An 18,965-nucleotide genomic window follows, 5' to 3' on the forward strand; every position below is an offset into this window, starting at 1 on the left:
ATTACCCCATCAGAGTCCAGAGTTTCAAGAGAGTCTCTGAGCTGAGGATTGGGATTGTGGCTGTGGGTTCCACCAATCCATAGTCAGGAGCGGGGGGCACAGAAGTGCTCTGAGAGCCATTGCAAAGCAGCAAACCTGTGTGTTTAGACAGTGCTCTTTCCTCTAGTGTGAGGTGGATGTTTCTGACTGATCTTTACTTAATGTGTGCACACTGGTGGGTGCTATTAGCGGTCTCTTACACAGTAGACAGAGTTTCTCCCTGCCACTGCCCTGCTCCCAACCTCCTAAAAAATCACAAAGGACATCATTGTGTTTCCCACAATAATGAACCATGACACATAGATGTTTATTTATCTGTTGTTTTTAAAAATTTTTCATGATAATGCAGATCAACCTATCCTCAGTTCAGCATTCTCTGTTATGTAAATATCCTAGCAATGACAAGTTCAACATCTGTATCATTATTAGTATTATAAAATGTATACATATTTATAATTGGATAGGTATACTTTGTGGAGTAGTTCACATTGTATTTTCATATTTAATCTTCACTGTGACCTTGTAAGATTGGTCCAGGTTGCGCATTCCAAATCCCCAAATTCAAAATCCCAAATGCCCCCAAATCTGGAACTCTGAGTGTCAACGTGATGCTCAAAGGAAGTGCTCATTGGAGCATTTTTGGATTTTGGATTTTTGGATTTAGGATGCTCAGCCAGTAAGTACGTGAAGGAAATATTCCAAAATTTGAAAATATCCAAAATCAGAAACACTTCTGGTCGCAAGCATTTTGGATAAGGGGTACTCAACCCGCACTTGATAGGTGGGAAAACTAAGGCTCAGGGAGGTTGGGTAACTTATCTAAGCTTATCCAAGACTCTCTGCTAAAGAGGAGAGCAAACACCTTTCTGTGGCCAAAGGTAGGGTCTTTCACAGGCACTTGGTTCTCTTGCCCAGGGCACATGGTAGGATCATCCCCACATACTGAAACTCAGGTGTGGCCATATGACTTGTTTTGACCAAAGACACGTAGGAAGAAGTGACATGTATCACTCTAAAAGCTGGTGCAGTCTGGGTGCGGTGGCTCATGCCTGTAATCTCAGCACTTTGGGAGGCCGAGGTGGGCAGATCATGAGGTCAAGAGATAAAGACCATCCTGGCCAACATGGCGAAACTCCGTCTCTACTAAAAATACAAAAATTAGCTGAGTGTGGTGACATGCAAGTGTAGTCCCAGCTACTCAGGAGGCTGAGGCAGGAGAATTGCTTGAACCTGGGAGGTGGAGGTTGCAGTGAGCCGAGATAGCTCCACTGCACTCCAGCCTGGCGACAAAGTGAGGCTCCGTCTCAAAAGATAACTAAAGAAGTGAGCTAGTGTATTTCTTGCCAAGCATTCCTTTTCCTTGCCTTTGTGGTGGTCATGCAAGTAGAGCTGAACCTGCATCTGTCTGTGTGAAGAAGAGAGATACAGGTCTGGGCCAGGTAAAGCCTCCATCTTACTGTGAAGTGTATTATAGGAGTTTCAGAAAACATCTCACTGGGGCCAGGTAGAAGGCCACAGTCCTACTCAGAAAACATGAGAGAGAATTAAAATCAAGTTTGATGGCAGTCTGAGAAGTCCTCTCTGAGATTTAATCAGGTCCTGATGGAGTAGTCAGATTGCATGGTGCCAACTGAGAGGCAACACAAGTTGTTGCAAGGAAAACAGCCCCATTAGAGCTTTGCATTATACATGTTCTCTGAGCTAGGTAATTGTGGCTGTGTGATTCCTAGCAAGTGACCAAACCTTTCTGAAATTTAATTTCCTCATCAGTTGGAGAAAGGGGCTGAGCCAGGGGTTGTACCATTGCCTGTTATTTGTGCAGTATCTGGGCATCAGCTCAAAACAACCCCTGGGGATTTTCCATTTGTCAAAAGAAGAAAAAGAAATCAGGTCCCAAAGTGATGTTAATATTTTTAGATTGCATTTCTTCCTGCAGGCTTTTTGGTTGACTTAAATGTGGGCTTTGGGGCAGGGCAGCAACCCGAGTGAGCTAAAGAGGCCAGCAGGAGAGAGCTCCTTGGCTGAGAACACTGGGGGTGACATGGCTCACAGGCACAGCAGGAGGTGAACGGCTCTGTGGAGGCTGTGGCTAAAAGGTCTTAATGGATTGTGCTCTCTCCTGCCTCATGATTACAGGATTCTTCCCTGTTCATCATGTCTTGGGCCAGTGCTGAAGAATTGCTGGATTTCCGCTGCACCCTCTCGCTCCCCAGGGCAGAGGCAAATCTACTCGGCTAGAAATTGGTTCTGTTGTATCCTTTGCCTCTACTTTGTTCCACAGGGAAGCAGTTATTCTGGAATCTTGGCTTTGGAAGCACTGTCAGAACACCTGACTCAATCCCTTTCCTTTGCAGATAGGGAAACAGGACTAGAGAGGGAAAGGGAATGGGTGAGGTCCTAGAAGCGGAACTGCTGAATTGGCTCCTGGTGTCCTGACAATCAGTTCAAATAAGTGACTCTCAAGGGAGGATGATTTTCTTGGCCCCATTCGTTGTCGCAGTTCCAACCTGGGGGTTGGGAGGAAGGTGGGTTCTGGCTTTGAAGCCTTGGACTGAGGTGGGAGGCCTGAGGGTCACACCTTGCCAAGGTAGGTGAAAAGAATGTGATTCAAAAGATGAGTTCAAGTGTAATCAAGCAGAGAAACCCAAAGAAGCGATCCTAAGCCTCAGGTTCAAAGAATGAGACATAGGCAGAACCTGGGACCTGGGAAAAGGCCATGGCAGAGCGGAGTCGAGGGAGAGGCCTTGTCAGAGTGGCAGGTCCAGGGGTTCAGGAAGGCAAATGAGGTGGGGCTGTATTTGGGCTTTTTCCTTCCTCCTTTCTTTTCCTCCCCTTGTCCGCCTTCTCTCTCTTCTTCCCTCCCCTCCTCTCTCCTTGTCTCACTCACTTTTTCTTGAATATTGATCACAGAGTGTGATATCTGATTTGCTTACAGAAAATAACCAAGCCAAAAAAGGCAAGACCATTTTCACAAAACATTATCTTTTATGCCTAAGAATGAAATAAAGTAAAGCAGAGAGGATCCTTTAGCTACCTATACTGGAAAAATAGGCATGGTACGAAAACTTGGGTGAGAAAACCCAAATTAATTAACCGCATCATTCATTAATTCATTGATTGAACAGCATGACTAATAGTTGCCAGGTTTCCATCTCCATCCTCCTCTGACTGTGTGAAGCAGGCAGAACACAGAAACCCTCTTAGCCTGATCTGTGAAGATCATGATCGTGATACCTCACTGGGATTTTGACAGGATTAAATGGGTTACTCCAGGAAGGTGAACACATTTTAATGTCTTTCAAATGCTCCAGTATTATTATTACTATTATTATTTTATTTTTATTTTTTTGAGATGGAGTCTTGCACTGTCGCCCAGGCTGGCATGCAGTGGCACAATCTTGGCTCGCTGCAACCTCCGCCTCCTGGGTTCAAGCAATTCTCTTACCTCAGCCTCCCGAGTAGCTGGGGTTACAGGCGCCTGCTACCATGCCCAGCTAATGTTTTTGTATTTTTAGTAGAGACAGGGTTTCACTATGTTGGCCAGGCTGGTCTGAAACTCCTGACCTCATGATCCGCCCACCTTGGCCTCCCAAAGTGCTGGGATTACAGGCGTGAGCCACCATGCCGGGCCTATTACTGTTATTTTTACTTGTGATTGTTTTGATTGTTGTCAGAACCCTGAGTCTGTGCATTAGAAGTTTCCTTATGATCAAATCAGAGAAACCCAGCCCTGCCCTGAAGAAAGATTAGATGACTGCTCAAGCTTCCTAAGATATGAGAGGACTCAGGAGCCCCAGGAAGCAGGTGCAGTCATTCGAGCTTGACCTGTGTTGTCCTTTTACTGGAGTCTTTGGGATGTCCACAGCTGGTAAAGTAGGATGAACAGCAAGGATACATTCATTGAAAGCTTTGCCACCAGATTAACTTCAACTCTGCACCAGCTCGTCTTACTCCCTTGCTCCAGGGACTTGCTGGTGGCCACTGAGTTGCTGAAGTACACTGCTGTCTGACTTCCTTGCTTCCTGCTATCCAACAGCTCAACATTTTACAGTCTTCAGATACTCGTCATCTTTTCATTGCCGTCTGCTTGTTTTTCCATAGCAGACATTGCTCATAAATCTTTGCACTGACACTTAGCTGTGACAGGGACTGGGACTGTTTCTCAGCATAGTTCTGCAATCACCCATTCAGGTGGGAGATAGCCAAGGTCATCTGAAATCTGGTATAAAAACTTTTATAATGATTGAGCACCTCATATGTGTTCAGTGTTCTCCCAGACACCATACTGAGGCATAAAGCAGCAATTTCTAGTTTTCTTCAATCTAGACATGCCCGCAACATTTCAAGTACCACCCTGCGATTGATTGGCTGGGATTTTGGAATTAACTCCTCAGTCATTAATTACTGATTGGCTGGGGATTCCAGTTCCTCTGGCTTCTCACTAACTGGAAGAATTCACTGCTACCCACATATTGAGGTTTTTTACTTTACAGTAAATCCTCAGTATTTTATAAAGATGTTTAGTAAGACAAATGCTGTCTTTGATCTTTGAAGAGTCTCACTTATTACAAGTTCCCATCTTCTAAAGGGCTTGTTTATTTCTTCTCTATTACCGGTTTCTGAGCAAGTTCATGGCAAAATGCACACACATCCCAACACCATGGTGATGCAGTGTTTTGAACAGCGTTTGATGTAGAAACTTGTCAAAGTTCCTCTTATCTTTCTTCTTATTTTTTTCTCAATCTAATTAAATCATTTCCACAGACTACTTTAGCCAGATGCCTCTTTACCATCTCAAAAAGCACTAATAAATTAGTTGAGCATGACTGTGGAAAACACGTTGTCTTCCTTTAACAGGAGATTGCTCATTATACAGCATGTACTTATTGCTGAATGGCGTGGTCCTGGCTTACAGTGCAGTGTTAGGCTTGGCAGAGAATAGCCAGGATTACCAAGTTCCAAGTCTCCACATCTCTTCTTTCTTCAAACTCTCCTTGACTATCTTGGCTACTCAGGAGCACCAGGAACAATTATGATCAGGAATGGGGTAGATTTAAGAATCCTGGCCAGAAATTGTGGAACTTGGCCTACTTTTGACTTTACTGTTTGTCCAGAATTAATGTAGGACTTTTATTGGAAGTGACGCAAAACCTAACCAAACTAGTCTACGTGGCTGGGAGTTTCTTAACTCAGGAATATGAAAAGGATAAGTTATTCCATCTCTAAGTGTAGCTTGACTCAGGGGCTCACATGACATCATCAGGCTTTGTTTATCAGTTTCTTTTTCTTTATTAATCTCAGGGCTCAGATATCTGTGTTGACTTCATTCTCTGACCAGATAGAATCTCATGGTGGCAAGACGGAACCAGCAACTGTATCTTCAAATTCTCCTATCCAAGTTCCATAGGGAAAAGGGAAAAGAAGCTTGCTTTTTTCGTTTTTGTTTTTGTTTTCTCCTAGTGGCTCCTATGAAGGTCAAGATTCACCCTAGTTGGACTGATTTAGGTCATGTGCTCATCCTGAAATGAATCATTCTGTGGCCAGGGAGGTGAAATATTCTAGCTAGGTTACATCATGGGTTCCACCATCTGGAGTTGCTGATGGAGTTCTACCTGAAGTATGTGGGCTAAAAATGGAGAAAAAGATGAATGAGCTTTGAGTGGGTAAAACAGCACATGCCCATTATTCAGCCATTAAATTTCTATCTCAGGGCTGCATTCCCCAAGTCCAAATTCAACTCAATTTCTTCCAACTCAAAGCATTTAGAGAAAGACACTTTGGAATCAGACACAGAGCTGGTTCAACTCTTGGATCCAGTTCTGATGTGCTGTTTAATGTCCTCTGGGCCTTAGTCTTCTCATCTATAAAATGGGGTAGTCACAACTTTGTCAACAGTGCTTGGCAACATGATTGGGGCACATTAAACTTTAATCAGTGGGAGTCTTGCCTGTTCTTCTCACCGAGATTTCTGCCATGATAACATATTGGGTGCTGTCAATGAAATGAGGACCTACTTTGCCTTACTCATCCATTTTTGATCCCAGGGATGAAACAATTGTACCTGAACCTTGGCCCAATGCCTGCATCCTTGCCCACCTTCCTCTGTTTTGGAATCATCTTCATTGCCATGCATCATGGACGATTGGTATAGTTTTTTTTTTTTTTTTTTAGTTTAGATATAATTCATTTATTATAAAAGGGTGGCATGAAAATTATTTACATGATGAAATATTTCAGAACTTCAGTGGAATGCACGAGCTCATGTTAATTTCAGTAGTGATCTATTTTAGTCTACATACTTCCCAAGAATGTCACCATCTCTAAATAAGAAATAATTCCTGTCACCTAGCACCACTTTGGTGCCTGCATCTTCTGGGAGAAGAACTTTATCTCCAACTTTCACTGCATATTCTGGCACCAAAGTTGGAGAAGAACTTTATCACCAACTTTCATGCTAACTGTTTGAATCTCTTCAACCTTCACTTTAGAGCCCGATCCAACAGCTACTTCTGTTGCTTGCAATATTTTTTCATGAGATATTTCTGGAAGCATATGCCTCCTTTGGTTACAGTTTCAACTGCTTTCCTTTTAACCAATACTTGGTCAAAGAGCAGAATGAACTTCCTAAATGCTTCCCCTGCCATGATTCCTGCTATTGAGGCTCATACTTTGCTCTCATGCTGCTGATGCCAGGACACTCTGGTGTCCTGTGCTGAGCTCATTGCATGAATCTCTCCACACTTCCCAGAGTTCCTGGGAAAGTCTGACTTTCTCTTGTAACCCAGAGCTGGATCTAAGCATTTCTATCATCTCCAGCATCTTCCCCAACCCCTTCCATTGGTTGAATTATAGCCTCTGTCTGTTCCCTGTCTGTCCTATCCGTTTTCAGCTAATGAGACCATGCTCAGCCTTGTCATGGATGTGTGATAAGGAGAAAATGAGTCTGGGCACGGTAGTTTACACCTATAATCCCAGCACTTTGGGAGGCTGAGGTGAGAGAATCACTTGAAGCCAGAAGCTTGAGGCCAGCCTGGGCAACATAGTGAGACCTTGTCTCTACTGAAAAAACAAAACAAAACAAAAAATCATTAAAAATTAGCTAGGTGTGGTGGTGCACACCTATAGTCCTAGCTACTTGGGAGGTTTGGTGGGAGGAGTGCTTGAGCCCAGGAGTTTGAGGCTGCAGTGTGCTATGTTTGCACCACTGCACTCCAGCCTGGGTGACAAAGGAAGACCCTGTCTCTTAAAAAAATAAAGAAAGAAAATGGGTAGGGGAGATGCTCACAGAACCATATTAAGCTGAGTTGGCAAGCATGTTAAAGGGCATCTGATACAACCTTTCTCTTGTGTGGAAAATCCCAGCTGATTGCATGGGCTGGGGACACAGAGTGTTGTTTGGATGGACCTCCAGATGCCACAAAGCCGTGGTAACTAGTAAACTCCAGTAAATTAGGACATTCATGTTGATAATTAACATCCTCTACTCCCTCAGGGAGACAACTAAAACACTGTCAGGATCCACTTTCTCGAGGAAATGGCCTTAAATTAGATCTTAGGGAGTCGATTAGGTTCACGACTAAAATGTATAAGAAGCTAGGTAGGTAACATAAACGAGTAAATGGGGCCATTGTCCACATATGTGCTGTCTGCGTGGTGGGGACTATCGTGAGCCAGACAGCACAGACCCTCTTTAAGAAAGCAGCCATTGCTCATCTCTCTCCAATAGATGTCATATGGGAGGGAATGCCCAGTGTAGCCAAATCTTCCACCCTTGCAAGAGATGATGGAAATCTTTTAAACTAAACTTGGTTTTTAAATGTTAGTTACCTTTAATCCCTATCAAAAAAAAAAAAAATTCCAATGCTGTCTTAATGTTTAGCAAGGTGCTTAGGGTATAGAGGGCAGAAGGGAGGCTTGCTAGGTGTGGGGTAGACCACCAGCAAAGTCCCAGAGGGAGGACTGAGCCTCGTGCAGAAGCCATAGTGAAGCACATAGATGTCACGGAAGATTTGGGGACTGGTGGGAAAAACACAGGGTACATAGGACCAGATTAAGGAGAAACTTGAAGTCAGCCAGAGTAGTTCAGATAACATTTATGGTGTAGGCCAGGACTGGGAAGGCCTAGAAGCAGAGGCAGGAGCTAGAATTGTAGTCTTTTTTTTTTTTTTTAGATGGAGTTTCGCTTTGGTTGCCCAGGCTGAAGTGCAATGGTGTGACCTTGGCTCACTGCAACCTCCGCCTCCCAGGTTCAAGTGATTCTCCTGCCTCAGCCTCCCCCGTAGCTGGGATCACAGGCAGGCACCACCACACCAGGCTGATTTTGTATTTTTATTGGAGATGAGATTTCCCATATTTGTCAGGTTGATTTCGAACTCCCAACCTCAGGTGATTCGCCTGCTGCAGCCTCCCAAAGTGTTGGGATTACAGGCGTGAGCTGCCATGCCCAGCAGGATTGTAGTCTTAATTATGTGGCTGTTCATACCACGATCACCAGTAAAGTGAATTTGAGGTTGAATTAAAATACATTCCAGATGGTATCTCATTGTGGCTTTGATTTACATTTCTTAATGATCAATGATGTTGAGCTTTTATTCATATGATTCTTCAAAGACCTAAAGGCAGAAATACCATTTGACCCAACAATCCCATTACTGGGTATATACCCAAAGGAACATAAAACATACTATTATAAAGACACAAGCAGGCATATATTCATTGCAGCACTATTCACAATAGCAAAGACACGGAATCAACCTGAATGCCCATCAATGATAGACTGCATAAAGAAAATATGGTACATATACACCATAGAATACTATGCAGCCATATAAAAGAATGAGGTCATGTCCTTTGCCGAGACTTGGATGGAGCTATAGGCCATTATCACTGGCAAACTAACACGGGACAGAAAACCAAATACCACATGTTCTCACTCATAAGTGGGAGCTAAAAGATGAAAACATATGGACACATACAGAGGAGTGATACACACTGGGGCCTTTCAGCATCTGGAGGGTGGGAGGAGGGAGAGGATAAGGAAAAATGACTAATGGGTACTGGGCTTAATAAATGGGTGATGAAATAATCTGTACAACAGACCTGCATGACACATATTTACCTTTGTAACAAACCTGCACTTGTACCCCTGAACTCAAAATAAAAGTAAAAAAAAAGATGAAAATAAAATATGGTCCAGTAAGGTTGGACAGTCAGCATAGAGTAAACCACAAAGTAAGAGATAAAGAGGGAGCGGAGGCAAAATGATTCGCATGAATTTCAACATTTATTGAGAATTCTTAGTTTCTAAGCCTCTCTACACCAGCCTAGTCACAGGAGATTGAGTATAAGTAAGAAGTGAATCACACCTTAGACTACTGACAGTCTAGATGGAGAAGTTCGGATACAGGAAAATTAGAGATCAAGTTCCAAAACCTTGCACTGGCTTCTTAGTTGTGATAGAAAAGAGCAAAACAGGACGACAAAATAATTGCACATCACATATACATTAATAAGGCACATGTCTGTCCATTTTTATGACATTATGTTACTCAAAAGAGGTGGACGTGAGATCTATGCAGCTGCCCATTGTATGATATGCCATATCTTTACAATCTCATAAAGAAGAGTGGTCTTCACTATGAACCCTAAAATGCAAGGCACGAGTAAGACAACTCAACAGGAGACTTGCTTTGTAAGTGATTTGCTTAGGACATGAACACCTGTATGTGGGGTAAAAGCAGAGATGGTTAAGAGTTTTTACAAACAATACAAGGGGTGTGAGCTAATTATTACATAAAGGAAGTCCTACATGTCTATCATATAAAACTTATTGTTCTTGGCCCAAAATTTTTAAAAAGGAATTTGTAAAGAGATGGGAGGAACAGTATTCTCTTGCAAGAGAGATGGAACATTTTAATGATGTTCTTGAGAGCAAGACTATTATCACTGCATCATTTTGTACTATCTGTTATTTCAGGAAATGAAACATTCTACATAGGAAATGAAACATTCTACATAAGAAATGAACAAAGGCAAAAAGTTTTAATCTGTTCCCCGTTCAGTCCCTTCCTTCTTTCCTTCTCTCCCTCTCTTCTTCCTCTTTCCATCTACTCATTCTCTGAGCATCTGCAAGAAACCTGGGTGACTTCCAGCACAAACCTGTTGCTTACGTAAATGAGACTCACCAACAGCAGCTGCAGTGTTGAGACACTCGAAAGGTTAATTACAGAAAGACAGTGTGCACTTGCAGAAGAGCAGGTAGAATAAAGTCCTGTCTCCCGCTTAATTGGCACCGCAAAATTCCACACGATTTCCTGCATCTCAATTTAGAATGAGAGCCTCACTCTACATTCTTTCTATGACCAAAGGAAGGAGATCCCTTTGCAGTATGCAATGCTCAGGGACATCTGTTCTGTGGACATCAGTTCTATATATGGAATGAATTCCTGTGGGGTTGTGTAGGCATCAGCAAATTTTATGTAGTAAATAATCATTGGCAGGGTCTGTGCCGTGGAACAGGACTGCAGATACAGATAGAGTCATATGGGGACTCCCAGGAGCTAGGTCAGGTAGGAAGGTCCTTGCAAGTGCATGGGAATTTGAGAGGTAGAGGGGATTAAGCACCATTTTTTAGGCTGCACTGGTTGCCTAGAGGGGTGTTCTGTCACTCATCATCTCTACTTAACAACGTTTCCACATACCCTCCAAACAAAATGCAATTGAAATAAAAATAAAATATCTAAACGTGCTTCCTGTGCAAATATTATTTTCAAAGTCTCCAGCCCTGAGTCCAACAAAATAGCTGCTTCCAACCACCTCCTAGAGAGAAGTTCGGAATCAGCGTTGATTTGCTGCCCCTCCTCATTTTGAATGCATCATTCTGACCACTAAAATAATAGTGTCATCCATTGGTCCCCTTCTCTGCTAGGTCGTGTCCCAAGGGAGATGACTGAAAACAATTTGGAGCCAAAGATATTTGGGTGTAACTTTTCTCTGCCACTAATTGAGTTTGTGACCCTAAGTATGGTATTCCCACCCCCCCTTCCCAGCCACCCCTGTGCCACCTCACTGATTCTGTTTTCTCTTTGTTAACTTGGGAAAATGAAATTGTCCTCCCAGGGTTGATGTTAAATAAAGTCAAGAAAAATTGCTGCTGGCACTAACCAATAATTAGGGAAGTTCAGCTTTATTCACATCTCCAGAAAAGACAACATCCCTGATATGGTTTGGCTGTGTCTGTCCCTACCCAAATCTGGAATTGTAGCTCCCATAATTCCCAGGTGTCATGGGAAGGACCTGGTGGGAGGTAACTGAATCATGAGGGTGGGTCTTTCCCATGCTGTTCTCATGGTAGTGAATAAGTCTCACAAAATCTGATGGTTTTATAAAGGGCAGTTCCCCTACACATGCTCTCACTTGCCTGCCTGCCACCATGCAAGACGTGACTTTGCTCCTTCTTTGCCTTCCACCATGATTGTGAGGCCTTCCCAGCTGTGTGGAACTGTGAGTCACAATTGAAGCTCTTTCCTTTATGAATTACCCAGTCTTGGCTATGTCTTCATTAGCAGCATTAGAACAGACTAGTGTAATCCTGGAATAGACTTACACTGTGCTTCACTTTCAAATATTCAAACTCTGTACAACTTGAATGCACATACTTTGCATACCTACCTCTATAACCCTTCAGCATGTATTCCAAAGGTGTATTTTCCTCCTCCTCCTAATTCACATTTACTGAGCACTTACTAGGGACAGACATTATTCTAATCAGTCCACACAGATTAACCCAGTCCCCTGAGGAAGGCATTGCCACATTCAGTGACCCTAAGATGCCATCAGTTGTAGGACACAAAGCTATTTTATATTTGACGGTGACATGACATCAATGATGGGGTACACCAAATGTCAGCTGTATTAAAAAGTTAAACGTAGATCTTAGGATCAATAAAATAGAGTAATATTCTAGCCTCATTTTACAGGTGAGGGTTCTGAGCACCATAGACATCAGGGGACTTCCCCAAATTTACATAACCACTCAGAGTGTGAAAGAAAGTGTGAACCTAAGCCATCTGACTTTGAAGTCCACACTTTTAATCACCTCCCTAAACTTCCCCTCTCCATTCAGTAGGTGAATGAACATTTCAGGCAATTTCATCTCCGACCTCAATTATATGCCCTTTGGGGCTCAAGTGGTTGCTTGACTTTTCAGTTTTAAAGGAAGGGATTGAAATTAAAGAACAAGTACAAAATCCTGAAAATACATCCTTGGAAACTGTATCTAGCATACGAGATGTATTTTGGCCTTTTCTGATATTGTTTTGCTCTCTGGAAGCCAAATGCCTTTTAATATGTAGGTGAATTGTTTGATTTTTGCATTCCAACTTATGTGTATGATTTCAAGGGTGTTTTATATGTAAATGTTGGCATCTTGATAGATTGTTTGCAAAAATGACCCCAATTCTCCACTTCTGCCAATATCTACATTCTTTATTTATGTATTTTGTTTGAGATGGGGTGTTGCTGTGTCACCCAGGCTGGAATGCAGTGACTCAGTCACAACTCACTGCAGCCTTAACCTCCTGGGTTCAAGTGATCCTTCTGCTTCAGCCTCCAGGGTAGGTGGGACTACAGGCACAGGCCACCATGCCCAGCTAATTTTCATATTTCTTTGTAGAGACAGAGTTTCTCCATGTTGCCCAGACTGGTCTCAAACTCCTGGGCTCAAGTGATTGAACTGCCTCAGCCTCCCAAAGTGCTGGAATTACAGATGTGAGCCACTGCACCCAGCCCACATTCTTTAGAATAGGATGTTGCAGCCTCTCCCAACAAGAAATGGTATCTGTTTCTATACCTTGTAAATCTGGGCTGGCTATGTGCCTTGCTTTAGCAAATAGAAGGTGGTGGAAGTGATCACTTACCAGTTCTGAGCCCAGGTACCAAGGGGTCTTCTGAGCCTAGGCACCAAGGGATCTTCTGAGACTTGGCTTTGTTTTGGAACCTTGCTCCTCCATAAAAGCACATCCAGGGTAACCTGCTAGAGGATGAAAGACTAGATGGAACAAAGTGAAGTAATCATGGTTGATGCCTTCTTATAGTGGCCAGCTCCCAGCTGCAGACAACAGAACAAGCCTACCTGAAATCCTATGAGCATAGCCCAGCTAATATAACCTGTACTTGGCACAGTTCAGCAAAACTTCCCAGCCAGCCCACAGACTCATAAGATAAATAAATGGCTATTGTTTACAGTCACTAAGTTTTCAGACTGTATGTTATACAGCGTCTTAGAGCTTCGGCATCCAAACAAAATGATGGAACAGCTCTTGGGTAATGTAAAAATTTCCTGGATAATCGTTCACCATAGAAGGATGCTTTACATGTACTTTTGCATGAAAAACTTCCCTATTGAAACAACTCCATTTTCTGTATATCCAGTTGCTATAGCAACCTGATACTTTTGTTCTCTGCTCTGGTCTTCCTGATCATATCACTTTGCAGTTAGTCAACATGATGTTGGAACCTTGGTTGTTATGGTAACCTGGGACCATTTTTTAAAAAATGCATTCCATTGACATTGTTTTTGAGGAGACCTGTGATTTACTCTCCTACTCATCTGGAGAAACTTGTGGTACAGAGCAGAAAGCATTTCAGGAAATGCTCCTCTAGGGAGAAATTCTTCATTAAAGCCTCCTTCCAGAAACCTCAGACATTCTGTGCTTTTATGAATTTTTCCTATATAAGTGTCTCTCAGAATTTTGGCAAATTGCAAAGTGTGTTTTAAAAAGTCCTAACAGGGGCTGAATTGCTAATAGAAAACATGTGTAGCTGAATTGTCATTAATTATGCATGAAGCCCCATAGGGGTCCCTACACGGAGCTCCACAAACCCTGTAGATGAAATTCTTTGTGGTGCGAGGAGGGAGCACATAAAACAGAATCCACTATGAAAACATCCCTGGGAGGAGATGAGGGGTGAGGGAGAAAGGGGTCAGATTTGGAAGATGATGGGGAAGCAGCTGTGGAAATTGGGAGTTCGGGAGTTGCGGGGTTGTGGCAAAAAGTGCTGTTTTAGGACTGAAGATGGAGGATGGGAATCAAGGGGTTGAGGAATCTAAGTCCCAAGCAGACTCCAGAGGGAAAAAGAAGTATTTTGGTGCTTCGACGCATCTCAATTTTTGAGAAGTTCGGGGCACTTTCATTTTCTGAGGCTTTTGTTATATTAAAAAATTATGACATGCCAAAACAAGGTTATAAAATGGTGGCATCTGTCCACTGCTTACATTTAATGCTTTTCCGAATAAAAAATGCGATGCAATATAGTCACACTGTTTACATGATGATTAGAAGATTTATTTTAAGATACATGCATTAGTCACACACCAAAGGCCGGTTGCAAGACTCGAGTGTGAAGCTGTAGGATGCACCAGGGCTGGAACCAAAACGAGGAAAGGGAAGCTCTTAGGGTATAACATTGAAGGGGCTCTCACTCACTCTCAGGATCACGCTTCTTTCAGTTTTGTATCGCGGGTGCTTCACTTCCCTCACCCTAGTCCCTCCCCTGGAATGCACCTTTTCTTCTACCTGTCATGTTAGCATATAACTAAGTGCATCACCGCATTTGGAACACTCATGAGAGGTCTCAAATTGGAGCCCAATGGAAGTGCATGACTTGGGCCAAATGACTCTCCCATCTCCTCCTCCGATGGGCCCTTCACATCTATGAAGTAGCCTTTCCCTATCTTTGGATTTTGATCCAGCTGAAGGAAGGATCATTACACATGAAGGGGAGAACAGTTTGAGAAAGTCAGCACAGAGTCATGTAAAACTTTGGCACCGGGAAGCTTGGGTTCTGGGTCCACAGGGGCCACTCACATGCTGTGTGGCCTTCAGCAAATGCCTTTCCTTTCTGGGCCTCTGTGTTCTCCACTCTCAGAAAACATTTGAATAAACTATTTCTTAGGCTTATTCTGATTCAGACTGCTTAGGGTTCTAGATGAGGGGGTCTTAACTTTTAGGAGAGCAAGGCAATCTAGAAGAACGATGTTCCATCTTCCACCTGCCATCTGGAATTGTGTACTCTGGCAGATGAGCTGGTGATAGCTTTGGTGTGGGACACAGGGCATCAGAATTGGTACCAAGCATCAGACTAGGAATCTCTAGAGCCCTGTGATTGGCAGGGATATATGCATGGTGGTGGTCTGAGTCTTAGAAATTTAAGATGGCACCTAAAACAGAGTAACATCCCATTGTTATACACGAGAGTCAATACAGTGCACTGGCTAAAGGTGTGTTTTTGCACCCCAGACAAGTCTTTAGAAATATTTTTCTTCAGTATTTTAGGTTGTCTTTAGATAGACAATCAGTTTTTATATTTCTTATTTTGTGGTTATCCACTTTAAAATCTTTGAATTATTTTTTTGTGTACAGTGTGTATTTTACGATAAGATCCTAGAATAGTAATGTAACACTAGTGCTGTGTCCTATAACTTTTCCATGGAAACAAGGCATTTAGTTTGGAGAAAATCAGAAAAATTTAGAAAATTCTCATTGTCTAGTTACTAAGAGACACTTTCAAGATCATTGAGTTTGGTGATTCTGATGACTTGTTTGCATTAAGCAAAAAGTTGTTCATTGTAGTAGAAAAGTAAATCTCTATAAAAAAATCTACTTAGGTAAAGCATCCTTTAAAAAGAGAAAAGAGCATGTTTATGAAATGGGGCAAATATGATGAATTATCTAATGAGCTTAAATGAGTTAATACATGCCACGACTTGGTACAGTGTCTAGCACATTGTAAACAGCATTACCATTCCTGCTATTTTTCAGTTTCTTTATTCAACAAACATTTATTGAGCATTTCCTCTGTGTCTGACAATGTGCTGAGCATGTTAGATGCACCATTTTATGTCCACTTCACAGTAGCCTTTAGAAAGAATGCAGCCCCCTCTTACAGGGACATTGGTTACTAGTGTCAATGCTGAGGTCGAAATTTGTGTAGTCAGAATTACTCTTGAAAACTTTTTAAGATTAGGCAAATTTGGAGATCTATCATGCTTCGAGAGTTCAGATCTTTTTTTTTTTTTTTTTTTTTTTAGAGATAGGGTCTCACTCTGCTACCCAGGCTGGAGTACAGTGACATGTTCTTGGCTCACTATAGCCTTGACCTCCCAGTCTCAGGTGACCCTCCCACCATAGCCTCCCAAGTAGCTGGGACTACAGGTGTGCCATCATGCCTGGCTAATTTTTTGTATTTTTGTAGAGACAGGGTCTCACTATGTTGCCCAGGCTGGTCTCAAACTTCTGGGCTCAAGTGATCCTCCCTCCTCGGCCTCCCAAATTGTTGGGATTATAGGCGTGAGCCACCGGGCCTGGTCAGAACTTTTACTCTTAACGTCTAAATATGTTTATAGCATCAAACACACTGTAGGTATCATTACATTTGTTTGCTATTCTGTCAAAGAGATAGTGTGGTGCTGGGGATATGGTACCATATATCCTGGGTTTGAATTTGGTTTCTGACAGTTGCTACCTGTGTCACTTTTGGGTAGAAGACTTACTGCTTCTAGTTCCTGAGTATCTAGTTTTCTCTACCTCTCAGGTTACCACAGGACTGAATAAGACAAAGCGTAATTATTTATGTTGTAAGCTCCAATGTGCTACTTGAATATTACTATAAAATTACAGCAATTGGTAGAGAAGTCCATGTTTGTGCCATCAAGATCTTGCATTATTTTTCCAGGTTTGATTATTCTTACTGAATATGTTAGTAATCTCCCTCAGCCTTCCGGTTTCTAAACAAAAAGCCTTCTGCTTACATGAAGGAGCATTTCCAAGTGGCTCCCTCCGCGTCCCACATCATTATACTCAGGACCCTCTGAGGGCAGGAAACCTGTAGCTTCCCCACAGCTTTTGGCAGTGTTTCCCTTTTATCTTCCAAAATGAAAATTCTGCTGTAAGTTTCACATCAGGTACTGTTGTCTGACTAAACCATTCACAAACATTTATTTTTCTGTTTCTTATGGCTGGAAAAGCTTAATATGTTTCCAGCCTTCTTTGCAAACTAGGTAGGGACCTTGTGGCATGTTCTGGATGTTGAGAAGTAAGCAGACATTTGTTGGGGGCTGGGAATGTTTTTGATTTCTTGATAAAGAGATGTAAAGGGCCAATGCCACTTGCATCTATCCCTCTTTCTTGTTTTGAATGTTGCTGTGATGTCTGGAGCTGGAGCATCCATCTGGCAGTGAGTGATAGGTACCAAGGACAAAAGCCAACATACTACAAATGATGGAAGGGGAAAGAGAAAGAGGCTGGTTCCCTATAATACATTGTTTATTCACTGAATATTTTCCTATCATTCTTAATGTATCCTGTCATTATATATATTCCTTAATATATTCCTATCCTTCTTAGCTTTTTTTTATGTTTGGCATCCATTCAAACAAAGCATTATCTCCCAGGCTTGACACACAATGCAGTGTATTACCTGGCCACTCTGACTTTCTAATTTTATCTCCTGCCTGCTTTCCTGTAACTACCATGTTCTCCATATATATGAATGCACATGTCCCGACTCTGAGCTTCAGGCAAGCTTTTCACTTTGGGGGATGTCGGTCCCTGTTTTCTTTGTCTGACTAAATTTTACTTGAGGACTCACATCAGCAGGGCATGGTGGCTCACACCTGTAATCCCAGCACTTTGAGAGGCCGAGGCGGGCAGATTATGAGGTCAAGAGATCCAGACCAGCCTGGCAAACATGGTGAAACCCTGTCTCTACTAAAAATACAAAAATTAGCTGGGCATGGTGGCACACGCGTGTAGTCCCAGCTACTTGGGAGGCTGAGGCAGGAGAATCGCTTGAACCGGGGAGGCAGAGGTTGCAGTGAGCTGAGATGGTACCAATGCACTCCAGCCCAGCGACAGAACGAGACTCCACCTCAAAAAACAGACTCACACTTGGTGTCATTAAGTTCAGAAAACTCTTCCAGACCAACCCTTTTCCTGACTCTCTCTCCTGCAATATGGGCTAGCCAACCTCGTGGGCGGTTGCAAAGCACCCATTCATATCTCCCATAGTACTCAGAGCACTCTATGAGCATCATTAACAAGTCTCTTCCTCTGATTATGTAGTAATTACCTGAGAACAGGGGCAATGCTGTGTTTCTAGCAGTCAATGTGGAGCTGATCCAATAATCAATGCTCAAGAAAGGTTTGTTGAAATGATGAATGAATAACAGAGTATTTTCCATTGGAATTTGTTATTTCTAGTTATGAATCTAACAGGTGCCATGCATACCTCATTGCAGGATGTGGTCTTTTGCAGTTTTCTACAAATAGTCTGTACACTTTGGGGAACATGACAGTAAACTGGATAGAAGTGCTCAGGGAATAACATACCATGAGCCTTACATCCTTTTCTCAGCTGGCTGGGGTATAAATATGCTTGGAATCTGTTTTTCTTAAATACATTGCCTGATACATTCCCAAAGAGCATTCCTGTGATTCTCAAACGCCTCAATTATTCATCCACACCAGCCAGGTTTTTCAGTACTAGAAAGAATACATGATCTTCTGCAATATTGGACATCCCCTTCTTTGAAATAATTTTCAATATCTTAAACTTGGTTAGTCTCAGCATTCCTCCTTGGGATGTCTATGAAGCTTATATATTGTCAACTACAAATTTAATAGTTCGTCCCTAGCCTTTGTTTTCTGAGTATAATCCATTTCTCCATCAATGACACACAGAAAAAAGAAAAAAGAACTCTCTTCAACCTTCACCACTAGTCAGTCCCAGACCAGCCAATTTTATGGGTCTACTTTAAATTATTGCACCTTCTTAGAATTCTTGGTTTTATTGGCGGCTATGGCTTGAGCATACAAGCTTTGTTAAAGTACAACACACTTGCAGGTACAGACGATAAACTAAGGGCA

The 18,965-nt window shown here is 42.4% G+C and overlaps 1 protein-coding gene and 1 pseudogene across 1 annotated transcript in view; one reads left to right on the forward strand and one right to left on the reverse strand.

The window, feature by feature from the left end:
• HS3ST4 (heparan sulfate (glucosamine) 3-O-sulfotransferase 4) overlaps positions 1 to 18,965 on the forward strand; it is a 459,643-nt gene that overhangs the window by 379,891 nt on the left and 60,787 nt on the right. The window lies entirely within an intron of this gene.
• Positions 6,326 to 6,683, reverse strand: LOC105520733 (annotated as a pseudogene).

Source organism: Colobus angolensis, unplaced genomic scaffold, assembly GCF_000951035.1.
Source record: "Colobus angolensis palliatus isolate OR3802 unplaced genomic scaffold, Cang.pa_1.0 Scaffold387, whole genome shotgun sequence".
NCBI classification, from domain to species: Eukaryota; Metazoa; Chordata; class Mammalia; order Primates; family Cercopithecidae; genus Colobus; species Colobus angolensis.